This window comes from Molossus molossus, unplaced genomic scaffold (genome assembly GCF_014108415.1).
Source record: "Molossus molossus isolate mMolMol1 unplaced genomic scaffold, mMolMol1.p scaffold_m16_p_3, whole genome shotgun sequence".
NCBI classification, from domain to species: domain Eukaryota; kingdom Metazoa; phylum Chordata; class Mammalia; order Chiroptera; family Molossidae; genus Molossus; species Molossus molossus.
Window position 1 is genome coordinate 101,939,315 of NW_023425366.1, and position 16,400 is coordinate 101,955,714.

At 42.4% G+C, this 16,400-nt stretch overlaps 1 pseudogene; it reads left to right on the forward strand.

Moving 5' to 3' along the window:
* Positions 1–1,231: 1,231 nt before the first annotated feature.
* Positions 1,232–2,824, forward strand: LOC118642626 (annotated as a pseudogene).
* Positions 2,825–16,400: the final 13,576 nt, after the last annotated feature.

The window sequence follows — 16,400 nt, forward strand, 5'->3', positions numbered from 1 at the left end:
TGAGCAAGGTGGATGGAGTCTCTGGGCATGAACCGGTTCCTTGGTGATGGGCATGTCCTCCACATGATACCTACTGGCCTAGGTGATAGCTACTGGACTACTGACTTCACTCTGTTCCACATACCCAGACCCACAATGCCAATCTAACCACCAGATCTCCTTGTTCAAATCCCACCTGTGTTCAAGGCCCATGCTCTGTAATACCTACTATGTTGGCACCTTCTCCTCACCCCAGCTAAGATCAATCTCTCTCCTCTTTAGGATTTAGAGCCCTCAGAGGATCTGAGTGTCTTGCATTGTATTTGCCACCTTCTATCTGGTACTATTGTTATGTGTGTACTAGTCTTATTGCCATTATCAGATTGCACATATTATAAAGAGCTATCTCTTAATTACCTGATCAGATGTTCTGAACACAGCAACCAAAGTTAGCCTTTAAAAACCTAGGTCTCAGTACATCACTTTTCTGCTCAAAACCCTCCAATGGCTCCCCATGTCACTGGGAGTAGAAGCCAAAGTTCTTGTGATGTGGTTTGGTCCCCTTTATCTTTGTGGTCTACCCTCCCACCACTCTACCTCTTGTTCCCTCCTCTCTAGACACATGGCCTCCTTGCTAGACTTCAAGCATACCAAGCACACTCCTGCCTCAGGGACTTTGCACTGGCTGTTGGATCTACATAAATGCCCTTCTCCCACATAGCAGAGAGATCTTCCACAGAGAATCTGTCAACTAAGGGACCTGTAAGAGGGACAGGGAGCCAGCCCAGACCTTCTGCTCAGGTTTAGGAAAGTCTCATGCTTCACTTTGCCCTCATGCTTCAGCAAACCTTCCCTGGAAGGATGTTCTGTCCAGTCCATGCTCCTCCCTGGCTGCCACGTGATCCTAAAGGAAGAGGAGGCCAACCAGCCACACCCTCTCTGGGGACCTCACTTCCTTTCCAACCTGGAGGTTTACTCAGATGGGAATTTCCTAGATAAACCTAGGAAGGGATGAGTGGGACCAGTTATGAGGCAAGATGCACCTTGACCCCATGTGGAGTGTGGGGGCTGAATAACAACCTGCTAATGGAAGGTCTCTCTCAGGAAGTGATACTTAAAGAGACACCCGAAAAAAAAGAGCAACATAGCCATCAGAAGAAGTGAGGATGGAGCATTCCAAACCAAGGAAATAAAAGCAGAAAGGCTGGGTGGTGTCTGCTGGTTGTGGGAAAGTAACTCCTGATGCTGTGCCATGGCGTCCACAGGGATTCTCACCTTTGATGAAGATGGGTGCCTTTTCCTCATCACCAAGGATCAAGACTGAAAGTCTCGTTTTATGGGACTTGTGGTCCTCAGGTCTCATATAATGGCAGCAAAGGCTGTAGCAAATACAATGAGAACATCACTTGAACCCAATGGTAGTCGATGAGGATGGTGATGTGACCATAATGATGGCGCCACACTTCTGAGCATGATGGATATTGACTATCAGATTGCCAAGCTCATGGCTGCACTGTCCAAATCACAGCATGATGACACTGGAGATGAAGCCACGGGAGTGGTTGTCCTGCCTGGCGCCTTGCTGGAAGAAGCCGAGTGGTTGCTGGACGGCAGCTTTCCCCAGATCAGGATAACCGAGGGCCATGAGCAGGCCACCCGCGTTGCTATCGAGCACCTGGACAAGATAACGCCCTTGCTGACATAAAGGACAATGAGCCTGATTCAGACTGCAAAAACCATGCTGGGCCCCATAGTGGTTAATGTCTGTCCCCAACAAATGGCCGAGATTGCCATGAATGCGGCCCTCACTGTGGCCAATATGCAGTGCAGTGCTGACTGTGAGCTCATCAAAGTAGAAGGCAAAGTGGGCAGGAGGTTAAAGGACACGAAATCCATTAAGGACATGATTGTGGACAAGGATTTCAGTTATCCACAAATGCCAAGATCAGTAGACGATGCTAAGATTACAATTCTCACATGTCCAGTTGAACCACTGAAACCAAAGACGAAGCATAAGCTGGGTGTGACTTCGTGGAAGACCTTAAAGCCCTTCAGAAATACAAAAAGGAGAAGTCTGAAGGGGTGATTCAGCAAATTAAAGAAACGGCACTGACCTAGCTATTTGTCAGTGGAGCTTTGACAATGGGCAAATCCTGTACTTCTTCAGTACAATTTGCCTGTGGTTCATTGAGTGGGAGGACCTGAAATTCAGTCGATAGCCAATGCAACAAAAGGGGAGATCATCCCATGCTTTTCACCCACAAGTGAGAAACTGGGTTTTGCTGGGCTTGTAAAAGAGATCGCATCTGGGACAACTAAAGGACAGACGCTGGTCATCAAGCAATGTAAGAACTCTAGAACTGTAACCATTTTCATCAGAGGAGGATATAATATGATCATCGAGGAAGCAAAGCGATCCCCTCACGATGCTTTGGGCATCACCCGGAACCTCATCTGTGTTAATGGTATGGTGCATGGCCGAGGCGCTGCTGAAATCCCTTGTGCTCCAGCAGTTAGCCAAGCGGCAGATAAGGGCCCGACCTTGGAACAGTAGCCAGGCAGGTGTTCGCCAGTGGCCTGGAGGTCATCCCCATGGCCCTTTCTGAGAATAGTGGCATGAATCCCATCCTGACGATGATTGAAGTCAGAACCAGACAAGTGAAGAAGACAAACTCTGTTCTTAGGATTGACTGTTTGCACACTGCTTCATATCACAATTGATATGAAGCAATATGTCATAGAAACCTTGACTGGCAAAACGTAACAGATTTCTCTTGCAACACAAATAGTTAAAATGATTTTGAAGATTGATGATATCCATAAGCCTGGAGAATCTGAAGAATAAAGAAAAAAATAGAATACAATGTAGTAGTAAGATTGACTACTGTGATTAAATAAAAGGGTGTCTTGTGGTGCAAAAAATAAAACATTTTTTTAAAAAGCATGAAGGCTTAAAGACAAAGAGAACTTGACAAGTTTGAGGAACAGAGAGAGGCCAGCATTATGCATGACCTTGGGCGACATGGGAGAAGTCTGGGGTTTTTTAAGAGCAAGTTTAAGTTGATGAGAAAAATAATAACAATAGCTAGCTATTATATGCATAGTAATATATATGTGTACACCAAGACTTACATGTGTAGTATCAGTACTGTTTCAACTACTTTATTTACATCAATTAAATTCTCAAAAATTTGCGTAAGTAGGTACCATTAGTCCCATTTTACAGCTGAGGAAACTAAGGCACAGGGAGGTAAATTACCTTGCCAAGCCCACAAAAGTAGCAGGTGGTGGAAACCAGAATTCAAAGTCAGGCCATCTGGTTTCCCAGGCCCTGTGTTAGGCACTGAGCTTATGCCTTTCCTGCTGGGGACTTCACACAGAAAGGTGTCAGAGGAGGAATCAAGGATAATTCCTCGGTTTTGAGCTTAAGCAAGTGAGTGATGCCTTTTCTGAGAGATGAACAGTCTTGGTGGGGAGGGTCTCCAAGCCCAGTATCCTTGCCCTTCAGTAGCCTCCAGGCCCACATGAACCCTCAGCCACATTCTAGAGAAAGCCCAGTATACAGATGCCAAGGTTAGCCTGCACTGGCAGGCCCATGCCAAGAACCACAAAAGCCTCATTTTATTTAAAACACAGTGTTTGGCAGAATTCCTGACCTAGACAGAGACAAGCCCATTACTTCATCTTATGAGCTGCATTACAGCCTCTGTTTTTGTGTATCTCTTAGCAAGGCCTCTCAGCTGAAAGCCCAGCCAGCCCATCAATCACTCCTCCCAGAGGCCCACAGACCAGGCAGCAGAGGCCGAGATCGAGATCCCAGCAGACGTCGTAGACATTTTCACATGGGATTAAGCCCCAAAGACGTTCTTGTTTGTGCATAGGAGGCCTTGTTGCTGTATATTTTTAATTAAAAGCAGATTTTTATCAATTCCCCCAAATCTATTGGGGGAATTGTAATTTTGCTTCCAATCTTCCTATTTAATACTCCCCTAATGCCCGTAAAAAGCTTTGGAGTTTCAGTTCATGATTTTAATCTTCACAGACAATTAGTGGGTAGAATGACTTGGAGAGAGAAGCAGGTATATATTTTCACAACCTGGTCAGGAGTGGGTGGGGGAGTGGTGGGAGGAGGTCCCCGGGCAGTCTTGGCACATCTCCATTTCTGAAACATAAACACACAATTTATTTGAAGGAACATTCATTTAGGATCTTTCATTACTGCCATAAAAAGTGTGTTTTCCTCTTATTTCTGAGACACTTGATCATAATGCCACAGGGCTCTCCCACCTTCAACAGCCCCTCGCAGGCTCCTCAGCCACCTCACTGCCCCGGCCACCTCAGCCCCACCCCGGCCACCTCGGCCCCACCCACCTCGGCCCCACCCACCTCGGCCCCACCCACTCGTCCTGTATTTCAAATTAGTCCCCCTCGGATGTGAACGCTGACGGACTTTCCTGCAGTCTCCCCTTTCCTCTGTTCCTTCTTCCTCCCGCTCAGCCCACTCCTCACACTCCCCCTCCCCCTCCTTTCCCTCCACTTCTTCTCTTCCAGAATCCTTTTAGCTGTAATTACAGACCACCTTCTACATGGGTCAGAAACTGTTATAACAGGTGTGCTCACCTTAGAGCCTTATATTATTTGTGTGACATAATAGTGTTTCATGCAACCACATAGGTGTGTGTGCGTGTGCACACACACACACACACACACACACTTCTTTGACATTTGAAGAATCTGACGCTCCTAGAGGTTAAAAAATTTACTCAAACCCCCTTATTTTCTCTGCCTTTCCACTCCCCTTTATCAGATATAGGTAGATTATAGGTAGGTAGGTAGGTAGGTAGGTAGATGATGATAGATAGATAGATAGATAGTAGGTAGAAAGATAGATAGATAGATGATAGGGGAGGAGATGGGACTGCAGCATCAGGCAAAAATCAAACAAATACCTCTTTCCACCTTTTTTTCCATTTCTCAGCTGCATTTCTCCATCCTCTTTTTATCCCTCTGCTCTTCTGCTGGGTGGAACGGTAGCTCCAGGAAAAGCCCTTGAGGTAGATTTAAAGGCTGGAACAATGAGAACTGAGGCTCTGTGGTTTCCAGGTTTGAGCCAGGACACATGAGATAGTGGGTGTGAAAGATCTTTTTTGACAAACAGTAAAGTTCCCAAAGGTGAGAGGGCATCGGAATCATCTGTAATTGAATAGAGTTCAAGGTCTGAGGGGAGGTGGTCTCCGCCTGGCTGTGCATCTGAATCGCCCAGAGGACTTCTTAACACTCCGATTGTTGAACCCCACTCCCAGGAGTTTCTGATTCAGTAAGTCTGGATGGGGCCTAAGAATTCACTTTTCCAACAAGCTCCCAGATGATGTTGATGCTGCTGATCAGGGACCTCACTTGGATAACCACTGCTATAAAGTCACGGTCAGAGGTTAATTTGGCCATTACAATGATGTTCAATCACGTCTCTTTTAATTACGCCGTATTATCCGGCCTATTTGAAAATGAAGGAAACAACAGCGATTTGATTGTTTGCAAGGCTGGGTCAAGATTTCAGAGGATGACTGAACTTTAAATGATCCACTGAACAGCCCGCCCCACATTTGCAGACACTATCTGAACCCTCCTCCCTGCCTACCGTAAGCCTACCCACCTGCCTCTTTGTCCTGCGTGATGAACACAATGGCCTTGTCTCTCTTATTTGACATTAGAACTCCAGGACCTGAAACTCTATCTGGAATGCTGGATGTGTCTGTGTGTCTGTATGTGTATGTATACGTATATAGAAATGAACATGTAAAAATGTACCTGTGTGTTTGTGTCTGGTGAATGAGCCCGTGAATGGGTAGGTTGCCCTAAATGAAATGGGCAGGAAAGTGGGCTCAGAGCTGGACCCACTGGGTTTGAAGCCCAGCTCCATTGAGTAGACCAGCTGTGTTAGTTGCCTAGAGCCCTAAGCAGAAATCTCTGAAATATCATTGCTCATTACCCTAAAAATCTCCCACCCCCAGGCAGGGAAGTAGCTTCCCAAATGGTGCTCCTGACCTGACAGAATATTCAAACAGGTGGGTGAAGAAGCCCTTAGGGAAGCGCTCACGCCCCCTTCCTCCCCGACGCTGCGCACTAACTCCTTGTGGAGACTGGGATCTCCCTCCGGAACAACCAGCATCTTGAGATTGACTTCAATGGACCTGCACGCAGACGCCCGTGAAGATGGGCATTTCCTCTTGGAGCAAAACAGACAGTGAATCCTTAGGAACCACACCCGGTTTCTAAAACTGGGTCAGCTCATTATTGGCAGTCAGTCATTCTCAGAGGCCTCAAGGGCAAAATAAGTCAAATACAAAATGGCTATTAACTTCCTGAAGTTTCAAACCAGCTGGGGAAATTAGAAAAACTAATAGAAAAATAGATCTGGCAACCCTGAAACTGAGGTAATGGAAAAAAATGTAACGATGTGCTCAGTCACGGAAGAAGGGCTGTCCCCCAGCATGAGGTACCTCTGGCGGGACCGAGTTCCAACCGCCCTGGGGAAAGGTTAAGGAAAAGTAAAGGAGGTTCTGGAATTTGGGCCGCACATGAGAATCACGAAGGGACCTTTCAAACCAAAACAAAAGCAAAACATCCTAGGGACTGCCTCAGGCAATTCAACAGGAATTCTTTCTCCATAAACTTTGTAACTCTTTATTTTTTTATTATTTTTTTAATTGTATTTATTTTTTTATTTTTATTTTTTACTTATTTTTTTATTAATTTGTTTTTGTTTCTCCTTTTTCCCCCATTGACACCCTCCTCCCCATCCCCCCGGCCCCTTCCCCAGCTTTGTTGTCTATGTCCATTGGTCATGCATACGTGCATGTAAGTTCTGTGGTTTATCTCTTCCCCACCCCCCAACACCCTCTCCTCTGAGATTTCTCAGTCTGTACCCCACCTCTATGTCTCTGAGTCAATTTTATTCAGCAGTTTGTTTAGTTCATTATATTTCACAAATAAGTGAGATCATGTGATATTTGTCTTTCTCCGCTTGGCTTGTTTCGCTTAGCAGAATACTCTCCAGGACTCTCCATGTCATCTCAAAGGTTAAGAGATCTTTCTTGAGAAGGAAAAATGGCGGCGGAGTGAACGGAGCTACACAGACCGTCTCCCAGAACCAAACTGGAATTACAACTATAACACAGACAAATCGACAGGAAAAACCAACAGAAAAGCAGCTTGCGAGGACCATACAACGAGGGACACTGACTCCATCCCGGTAGGCTTGCGAAGGCGCGAGACGGGGCTGGGAGCCCACGGTCGGCAGCTCGGCAGCAGCCTTAGCTGTAAGCGGTGCCCGCGGGTTACACTCCCAGGCGGCCCCACAGCGCAGCCGGGACAGAGGCTGAAACAGCCACAGCCACTCACCTTGGGCTCCGGCGGAGGGAGGGCAGACTGGACTGGAACTGTGTCGGGACACTCGGGGTTTGGAGGGCGCTCAGAGCTTTGGCTGAGTGCAGCCACTCAGGACGGTAGCCACATTGCTCCTTCCCAGGGCTCTGGGGAGAGGCAGCAGCCCCTCCCTCGGAGATCCAACCCCACCCTGTGGGCCATTGAAGTGCTAATTGAGGCTCACTAACGACCAGCATCTGCCCCACCCTCGTGAAAGCCCCTTGGCTGAGCACCAGAGGGAGTTTTTCAATCAACTGACAACCCAAAACTCATCAATTAACCTAGACTGCTAGCCTCCAGGCAAAAAGCTAGAGGATAACAGTACATTTCCTGGGCTGGCAACTTTAACCAGGAAAGTAAGACTTGACAGTGGTGTTCAACGCGGGTCCTCCCTCGCTCATCTAAACACAGGAGAGGGAGCCACAAACAGCAGAACACCAACACCCACAGGGAGAACTTGACAGGCTCCAAAGCCCACAGTGATAGCTAAAATGGTGAAACACAGAAACAGAAGCCAAATGAAAGAGCAAGACACCTCCACCGAAGATGAGATCAATGTGGAGCAATTAGGCATGTTAACAGAGCTAGAATTCAGAGCCATGATCTTGAGGAAGCTGAACAGCATGAGTAAGGACATAGAGACACTGAAAATAAGCCAAATGGAAATTAAAAACCAACAAGAAGAGATAAAAAATGACATATCCGAAATGAAAAACACATTGGAAGGTTTAAAAAGCAGAGTAGGGGAAGCTGAGGACCGGATCAGTGAATTAGAAGACAGGGTAGAAAAAATCAACCAATCAGAAAAACAAAAGGAAAAAACTATTAAAAAACAGGAAGACAGCTTAAGAGAACTATGGGACAACTGGAAACGTAATAATATTCGCATCATAGGAGTCCCCGAAGAAGAAGAAAAGGAGCAAGGGATAGAGAATATATTCAAAAAAATAGTGAGAGAAAACTTCCCTAATTTGGTGAAGGAAGAAGGCATTCAAGTTCAAGAAGCACAGAGAGTCCCAAGTAAGAAGAACCCAAACAGGCCCACACCAAGACACATAGTAATTAAAATGCCACAAATTAAAGACAAAGAGAGAATCCTAAAAGCAGCAAGAGATAAGCAACAGGTTACCTACAAAGGGAACCCCATAAGGCTTTCAGCTGACTTCTCACAAGAAACACTACAGGCCAGAAGAGAATGGCATGAAGTAATCAAAGTCATGAAAAACAAGAATCTGAATCCAAGACTACTCTACCCAGCAAGGCTATCATTCAAAATAGAAGATCAAATAAAGAGCTTCCCAGACAAAAAAAAGCTAAGGGAATACATTAGCACCAAACCAGCACTGCAAGAAATGCTAAAAGGACTGCTGTAAATAGCAGTAGAAATGGGAAGAAAAATAGAACCACACTAAACAAAAATAGCAATAAATAAGTACATATCAATAATCACCTTAAACGTAAATGGATTGAATGCTCCCATAAAGAGACACAGAGTAGCTGATTGGATAAGAAAGCATGACTCATCTATATGTTGTTTACAAGAGACCCACCTCTCAACAAAAGACTCACATAGGTTGAAAGTGAAGGGATGGAAAAAAATTTTCCAAGCAAATGGAAAGCAAAAAAAAGCTGGGGTAGCAATTCTCATATCTGATAAAATAGATTTCAAAATGAAGACCATAACTAGAGACAAAGACGGCCACTACATAATATTGAAAGGATCTATCCAACAGGAAGATATAACCTTGATAAACATATATGCACCCAATATAGGAGCACCAAAATATATTAAAAATCTTCTGGAGGACTTCCAAGGAGAAATCGACAACAATACAATCATAGCAGGGGACTTCAACACCCCGTTGACAGCACTGGATAGATCCTCTAGGCAAAAAATTAGCAAGGAAACAGAGACTCTAAATGAAGCACTAGACCAAATGGATTTAATAGATATCTACAGAGAATTACACCCCAAAACTACAGAATACACATTCTTCTCAAGTGCACATGGGACATTCTCAAAGATAGACCACATGATAGGACACAAACTAAATCTCTACAAGTTCAAGAAGATTGAAATCATATCAAGCATCTTCTCAGATCACAATGGCATGAAACTAGAAATCAATTGCACAAAGAACATGCAAAGACATTTCAACACATGGAGGCTAAATAGCATGTTATTAAACAATGAATGGGTCACCGAGGAGATCAAGGAAGAAATTAAAAACTTCCTGGAAACCAATGAAAATGAACACACAACAACACAAAATCTATGGGATGCAGCGAAAGCAGTTCTGAGAGGGAAGTTCATAGCACTACAGGCCTACCTCAAAAAACAAGAAAAATTTCTAATTGACTGTCTAACCTCACAACTTAAAGAATTAGAAAGCAAACAAAAAGAAAACCCCAGAGCAAGTAGAAGGAAGGAAATAGTAAAGATCAGAGCAGAAATAAATGACATAGAGACCAAAAAAACAATTCAAAGGATCAATGAAACAAAGAGCTGGTTTTTCGAAAAGATAAACAAGATAGATGGACCCTTAGCTAGACTCACCAAGAAACAAAGAGAGAGAACCCAAATACACAAAATCAGAAATGAAAGAGGAGAAGTAACAACCAACACCACGGAAATACAAAAGATCGTTAACAACTACTATGAACAACTATATGGCAACAAATTCGACAATCTCAGCAAAATGGACAAATTTCTAGAAACACACAGTCTCCCAAAACTATTCCCGGAAGAGATAGAAAACTTGAACAGACCAATAACAACTAAGGAAATTGAAGAGGTAATCAAGACTCTCCCAGCAAACAAAAGCCCAGGCCCAGATGGTTTCACGGGGGAGTTTTACCGAACATTCAAAAAAGAACTAACACCCATTCTCCTCAAACTATTTCAAAAAATTCAAGAAGAAGGAAGACTTCCAAACACGTTCTATGAGGCCAGCATAATTCTAATTCCAAAACCAGAAAAAGACACTACGAAGAAAGAAAACTACAGGCCAATATCCCTGATGAACATAGACGCCAAAATCCTGAACAAAATACTAGCAAATCGGATCCAGAAATACATCAAAAAAATTATTCACCATGACCAAGTGGGATTCATTCCAGGGATGCAAGGCTGGTACAATATTCGCAAATCAATAAACGTGATACACCACATAAACAAAATGAAGAATAAAAACCACATGATCATATCAATAGATGCTGAAAAAGCATTCGACAAAATCCAGCATCCATTTCTGATAAAAACGCTCAGCAATGTAGGAATAGAGGGATCATATCTCAACATAATAAAGGCCATATATGAAAGACCTACAGCCAACATCATACTCAATGGACAGAAACTAAAAACATTTCCATTAAGAACAGGAACAAGACAGGGATGTCCACTTTCGCCACTCTTATTTAACATTGTACTGGAAGTCTTAGCCACAGCAATCAGACATGAAGAAAAAATAAAAGGGATCCAAATTGGAAAGGAGGAAGTGAAACTGTCATTATTTGCAGATGACATGATATTGTACATAGAAAACCCTAAAGACTCCATCAAAAATCTATTAGACTTAATAATTGAATTTGGCAAAGTAGCAGGATACAAAATTAACGTCAAGAAATCGACGGCATTCTTGTACATCAATGATGAACTCACAGAAAGAGAAACTGAAAAAACAATCCCATTTACCATCGCTCCAAAAAAATTATGATACCTAGGAATAAACTTAACCAAAGAAGTAACAGACCTATTTGCAGAAAACTACAGGTCATTGAAAAAAGAAATAGAGGAAGATATAAAAAAGTGGAAGAACATACCCTGTTCATGGATTGGAAGAATTAACATAATTAAAATGTCCATACTACCCAAAGCAATCTATAGATTCAATGCAATCCCCATCAAAATACCAACGACATATTTCATAGAACTAGAACAAATACTTCAAAAGTTCATATGGAACCAAAAAAGACCCCGAATAGCCACAGCAATCTTGAAAAAGAAGAACAAAGTTGGAGGGATCACAATACCAGATATCAGGTTATACTACAAAGCGACTGTAACCAAAACAGCCTGGTACTGGCACAAGAACAGGCATATAGACCAGTGGAACAGAACTGAAAACCCAGAAATGGACCCAAGGCAATACGCTCAATTAATATTTGACAAAGGTGGCAAGAGCATACAGTGGAGTAAAGACAGCCTCTTTAATAAATGGTGTTGGGAAAACTGGACAGCTACATGCAAAAAAATGAAACTAGACCATCAACTTACACCATACACAAAAATAAACTCAAAATGGATAAAAGACTTAAATGTGACCCGTGAATCCATAAAAATTCTAGAAGAAAATGTAGGCAACAAAATTTCGGACATCATACGGAGCAGAATTTTCACTGATACATCACCTAAGGCAACAGAAATAAAGGAGAAAATGAACACATGGGACTACATCAAACTAAAAAGCTTCTGCACAGCAAAAGAAACAATCATCAAAATGGAAAGGCAACCCACTGTATGGGAGAACATCATTGCCAATGATGTATCAGATAAGGGGTTAATTTCCAGTATATACAGAGTGCTCATACAACTCCACAAAAGGAAGACAAAGAACCCAATTAAAAAATGGGCAGAGGAGCTGAATAGACACCTCTCCAAACAGGACATACAAATGGCCAAGAGACATATGAAGAAATGCTCAACATCACTAATCATCAGAGAGATGCAAATTAAAACAACTATGAGGTATCACCTCACACCTGTCAGAATGGCCGCCATCAACAAATCATCAAACAACAAGTGTTGGCGAGGGTGTGGAGAAAAGGGGACTCTAATACACTGCTGGTGGGAATGCAGACTGGTGCAGCCGCTATGGAAAACAATATGGTGCTACCTCAAAAAAAATTAAAAATTGAACTTCCATTCGACCCAGTGATCCCACTGCTGGGAATATACCCTAAGAAGCCTGAAACACCAATCAGGAAGAATATATGTACCCCCATGTTCATAGCAGCACTATTTACAATAGCTAAGATCTGGAAACAGCCCAAGTGTCCACCAGTAGACGAATGGATCAAAAAGCTGTGGTACATATACACAATGGAATACTATGCAGCGGTAAGAAAGAAAGATCTCTTATCCTTTGAGACGACATGGAGGGACCTGGAAAGTATTATCCTAAGTGAAAGAAGCCAAGCAGAAAAAGACAAATACCACATGATCTCACTTATATACGGAATATAATGAACATAACAGTCTGAGGAATACAGTAGACCCAGACACATGGAAGTAGGGCACAGACTGACATCCCTCAGAAGAGGGGATGGGGGGTGGGGGGTGGGAAGAGATAAACCACAGAACTTATATGCATGTATGCATGACCAATGGACATGGACAACTAAGCCGGGGACAGGGTGGAGGGGGGGTGGGGTGGGGGGTGCCAATGGGGTAAAAAGGTAAAATATCTGTAACAAAAAAATAAATAAATAAATAAAATTAAAAAAAAAAAAAAAGAGATCTTTCTTTCTTACAGCTGCATAGTACTCCATTGTGTATATGTACCACAGCTTTTTTATCCATTCATCTACTGATGAACCCTTGGGTTGTTTCCAGATCTTAGCTATGGTAAATAGTGCTGCTATGAACATGGGGGTACATATATTCTTTCTGATTGGTGTTTCAGGCTTCTTAGGGTATATTCCTAGAAGTGGGATCACTGGGTCAAATGGCGGTTCAATTTTTAACTTTTTGAGGTAACACCATAGTGTTTTCCATAGTGGCTCTTTATATAGAAAAGGTTAAGAATATGCAACACAGACAGAACGCTGTGCTACTTCATTCAGTTTTAGTAATTCCCTGCTCAGAACCAACCTTGTTTCTCCTCTGCCCCCAGCCACTTCCCAGCCCCCAAAATATAATTATTTTGAAGTAAATCCCACATGTCAAACTTTAGGATTTATCTCTGAAAGATAAGGACCCTTTAAAAAAAAAGTCTCTTTATACCAATAATTCCTCAAATAATTTGTCAAAATCTAATATCCCCTGTTGTTCAATATATGTTGTTCAATATATTTTTATCCACTTACTTCGGTAGAATGCAAATAAGGTGTGTGTGTGTTAGAGTTTGTTGACATATCTCCCAAAATTCGTTCAATTGATAAGCTCCTGCTTTCTCTTTCATTTTATGATGCAATCCATTTCCTTTACTTTTGTGAAGAAATGAGGACAAGTATCTTGTAGAGTTCCTCACCACCTGGATTTTGCTGATTGAATCTCCATGGCATGGTTTAACATGTTTCTCTGTCCCTGTATTTCCTATAAATTAGTCATTAGATATGGAGGTCTAATAAAATTCACATTTGAATTATTTGATAAGACTACTTCATGTGTAGCATTGTATACTCTCATCAAAGATATTTAATGTCTAGTTGCATCTTTTTCATATTAGTCATTAATAAGCATTGCCTAGATTCATTCATTTATCTGGGCTTTCAAAGCAATACAGTTCCAACTCTGTGATTCCTACTTATGTTAGCTGGAATGCTTCTGTTAACAGAAACTTTCTTTTACTGACTATGTGGGGCCTGGGACACAGTTCAAATGCAAAAGGCAACAGAAATGTTTGAGGCCTTCTTTTCACTTACCACTTTTTAAAACAAGGAGCTGGTTTGGAGTTGTTGTTATTAGAATATCATTAAGAACTCTATAATATCCCGGTTGGTGTGGCTCAGTGGTTGAGCGTTGACCCATGCACCAAGGGTCACCGGTTCAATTCCCAGTCAGGGCACGTGCCCAGGTTGTGGGCCAAATCCCCAGTGGGGGACATGCAGGAGGCGGCCAATTGATGTTCTCTCTCATTGATGTTTCTATCTCTCCCTTCCTCTCTCTCTAAAAATTAATAAAGAAAAAAAATTTATAGAAAAAAAAGAACTCTATAATTTAAACATATTTGATATGTTTTAATCCATTGACATTATTATTTTATTTTCTGCTTGCAGTATCCTACCTTTGACCAATGGAAGCCTATTCAATTTTACTCATGAGTCTTCCTGAGATGATCCTTGTCATCATTAATAGCTTCCTTGCACTCCTGTGTGACAAGATGCTCCAGGCTCATGCATATACTCCTGCCCCAAACTAGAATCACCCATTTCTCTAACAGGCCCTGGCTTGATTTTATGCAAAATAGTATTTAGAGGCCACAATCCAGGTGCTAAGGGTGCTTATTGCTGCTGAGTTGATGATTGTTTTTATGTTTTATGTTTAAAATATATATATGTGTGTGTGTGTGTGTGTATACATATATATATATGCACATATATACATACATACACACACACACACATATATGTTTATAACATACTTCCAATTCAAATTCTGGACTACAGGCTTTTTACTTACCTCAGTGGTCTTGCATTTGTAACATCTTCCTCCTATTAAAATAAACAGCCTGGCCCTGGCCAGTTTGGCTCAGTGGTTAGAGCATCGGCCTGCAGTCCAAAGAGACCCGGGTTTGGTTCCCGCTAAGGGCATGTACCTCGGTTGCAGTTTGTCCCCGGCCCTGGTTGGTCGTGCCAGTGGCAACCACTCAATGTGTCCCTTTCACATCGATGTTTCTCTCTCTCTGTCTCTCTTCCTCCCACTCTATCTGAACAAAAAATGGAAAAATGTCCTCGGGTGAGGATAAAAAAAAAAAAAAAAGCCTGGTTTATAATTATTAATTTGTTTTATCCTTTACTACACACGACAGTTTCCAAATGACAATCTCAACTATCGACAATCTGATTACTAAAAAGCTTAAACTTTACTCATTTTTTTCTGTGAGTTACAATTTGTTGATAAGCTAAATTTCTTTTAATTTATAGGTACCTGCTCTATCATTTCCTTTTTTACTGTGAAGAAAGTTTTAATAAAGAAATGAGGACAAGTATCATGCAGAGATTCTCACCAGGAAACACATCATCCCTTCCTTTCTTAAATAAATGTTGCAGACCACACACAGCTGATTTTTCTCTGACTCCCAGGGATCACTCCCTTCGCACGGAGGGACCGTCCTCACTCCTTGTCATAGCAGCACAGCACTCCAGCACGGAGATGTGTCATTGCCCTTCCAGGGTTATTTCCATGATTTTGCTATTACAAATAGAGCTGCAGTGTAGAACCTTATGGGTATGATTTCTCATATTTTCAGGCTCTTTATGTGGAGCCAAGGTTGAGAAGTTCTAATCTGGAGAGAAAAGCAGATTATTAAGAGGCCTAAGTTTAAATCCCAGCCTGTGCCCTTAATTTACTCCTTATGAAATCTGGATAATGCCTAGATAAAATATCAGGATAATATCTGGATAATAACATACCTCACAGTGTTGTGGAAATGATTAAATGCGCTAATAGAGGTAAGTTGCTTACATCAGTTCTTAGCACATTTTAAGAGGTATATGTTGCTGTTACTGCTTCTGGTAATCTTCAAATTTCTTATTTAGCCTCCCCGTCTCAGTTTCCTCAGCTATCCTGACTGCCTCAGGATGTTGGCACAAATTTAGATCACCGAGGAATTTCTTGGAAGAGGTAAAATCTCTGAAAACGCAGAGAAAGGGTATTATTTTTGTCGCCGTGATTACAGAGCGGCCCGTTAAGAGAATGAACCATGTCAGTATGGTGGGACACTGGGGAGCTGTGTACACAGGGTTCTCCGGCTCCACTGAGTCAGTGAGACAACCTGTCAATTCACTCAAACTACTAATTTAATTGATTTTTTATTTTCTACTAAATTGGCAGCCTGAGTAAATTGAACAAATTGACTGGCTGTTTTGATATCATTTAGACTCAGCTTGAGTGGAGCTAATCATGAAGGGAAACATAATTGTTATTGACATTGCTGCCATGATCAAAGACACCCTTCACAGAGGCCCACAGAGGAGCCCTGGGACCCCGACCATGTCGCCAGCTTCATGCCCCACCCCACGAAGTCTCAGAGAACAAACCCTTCCCAATACAT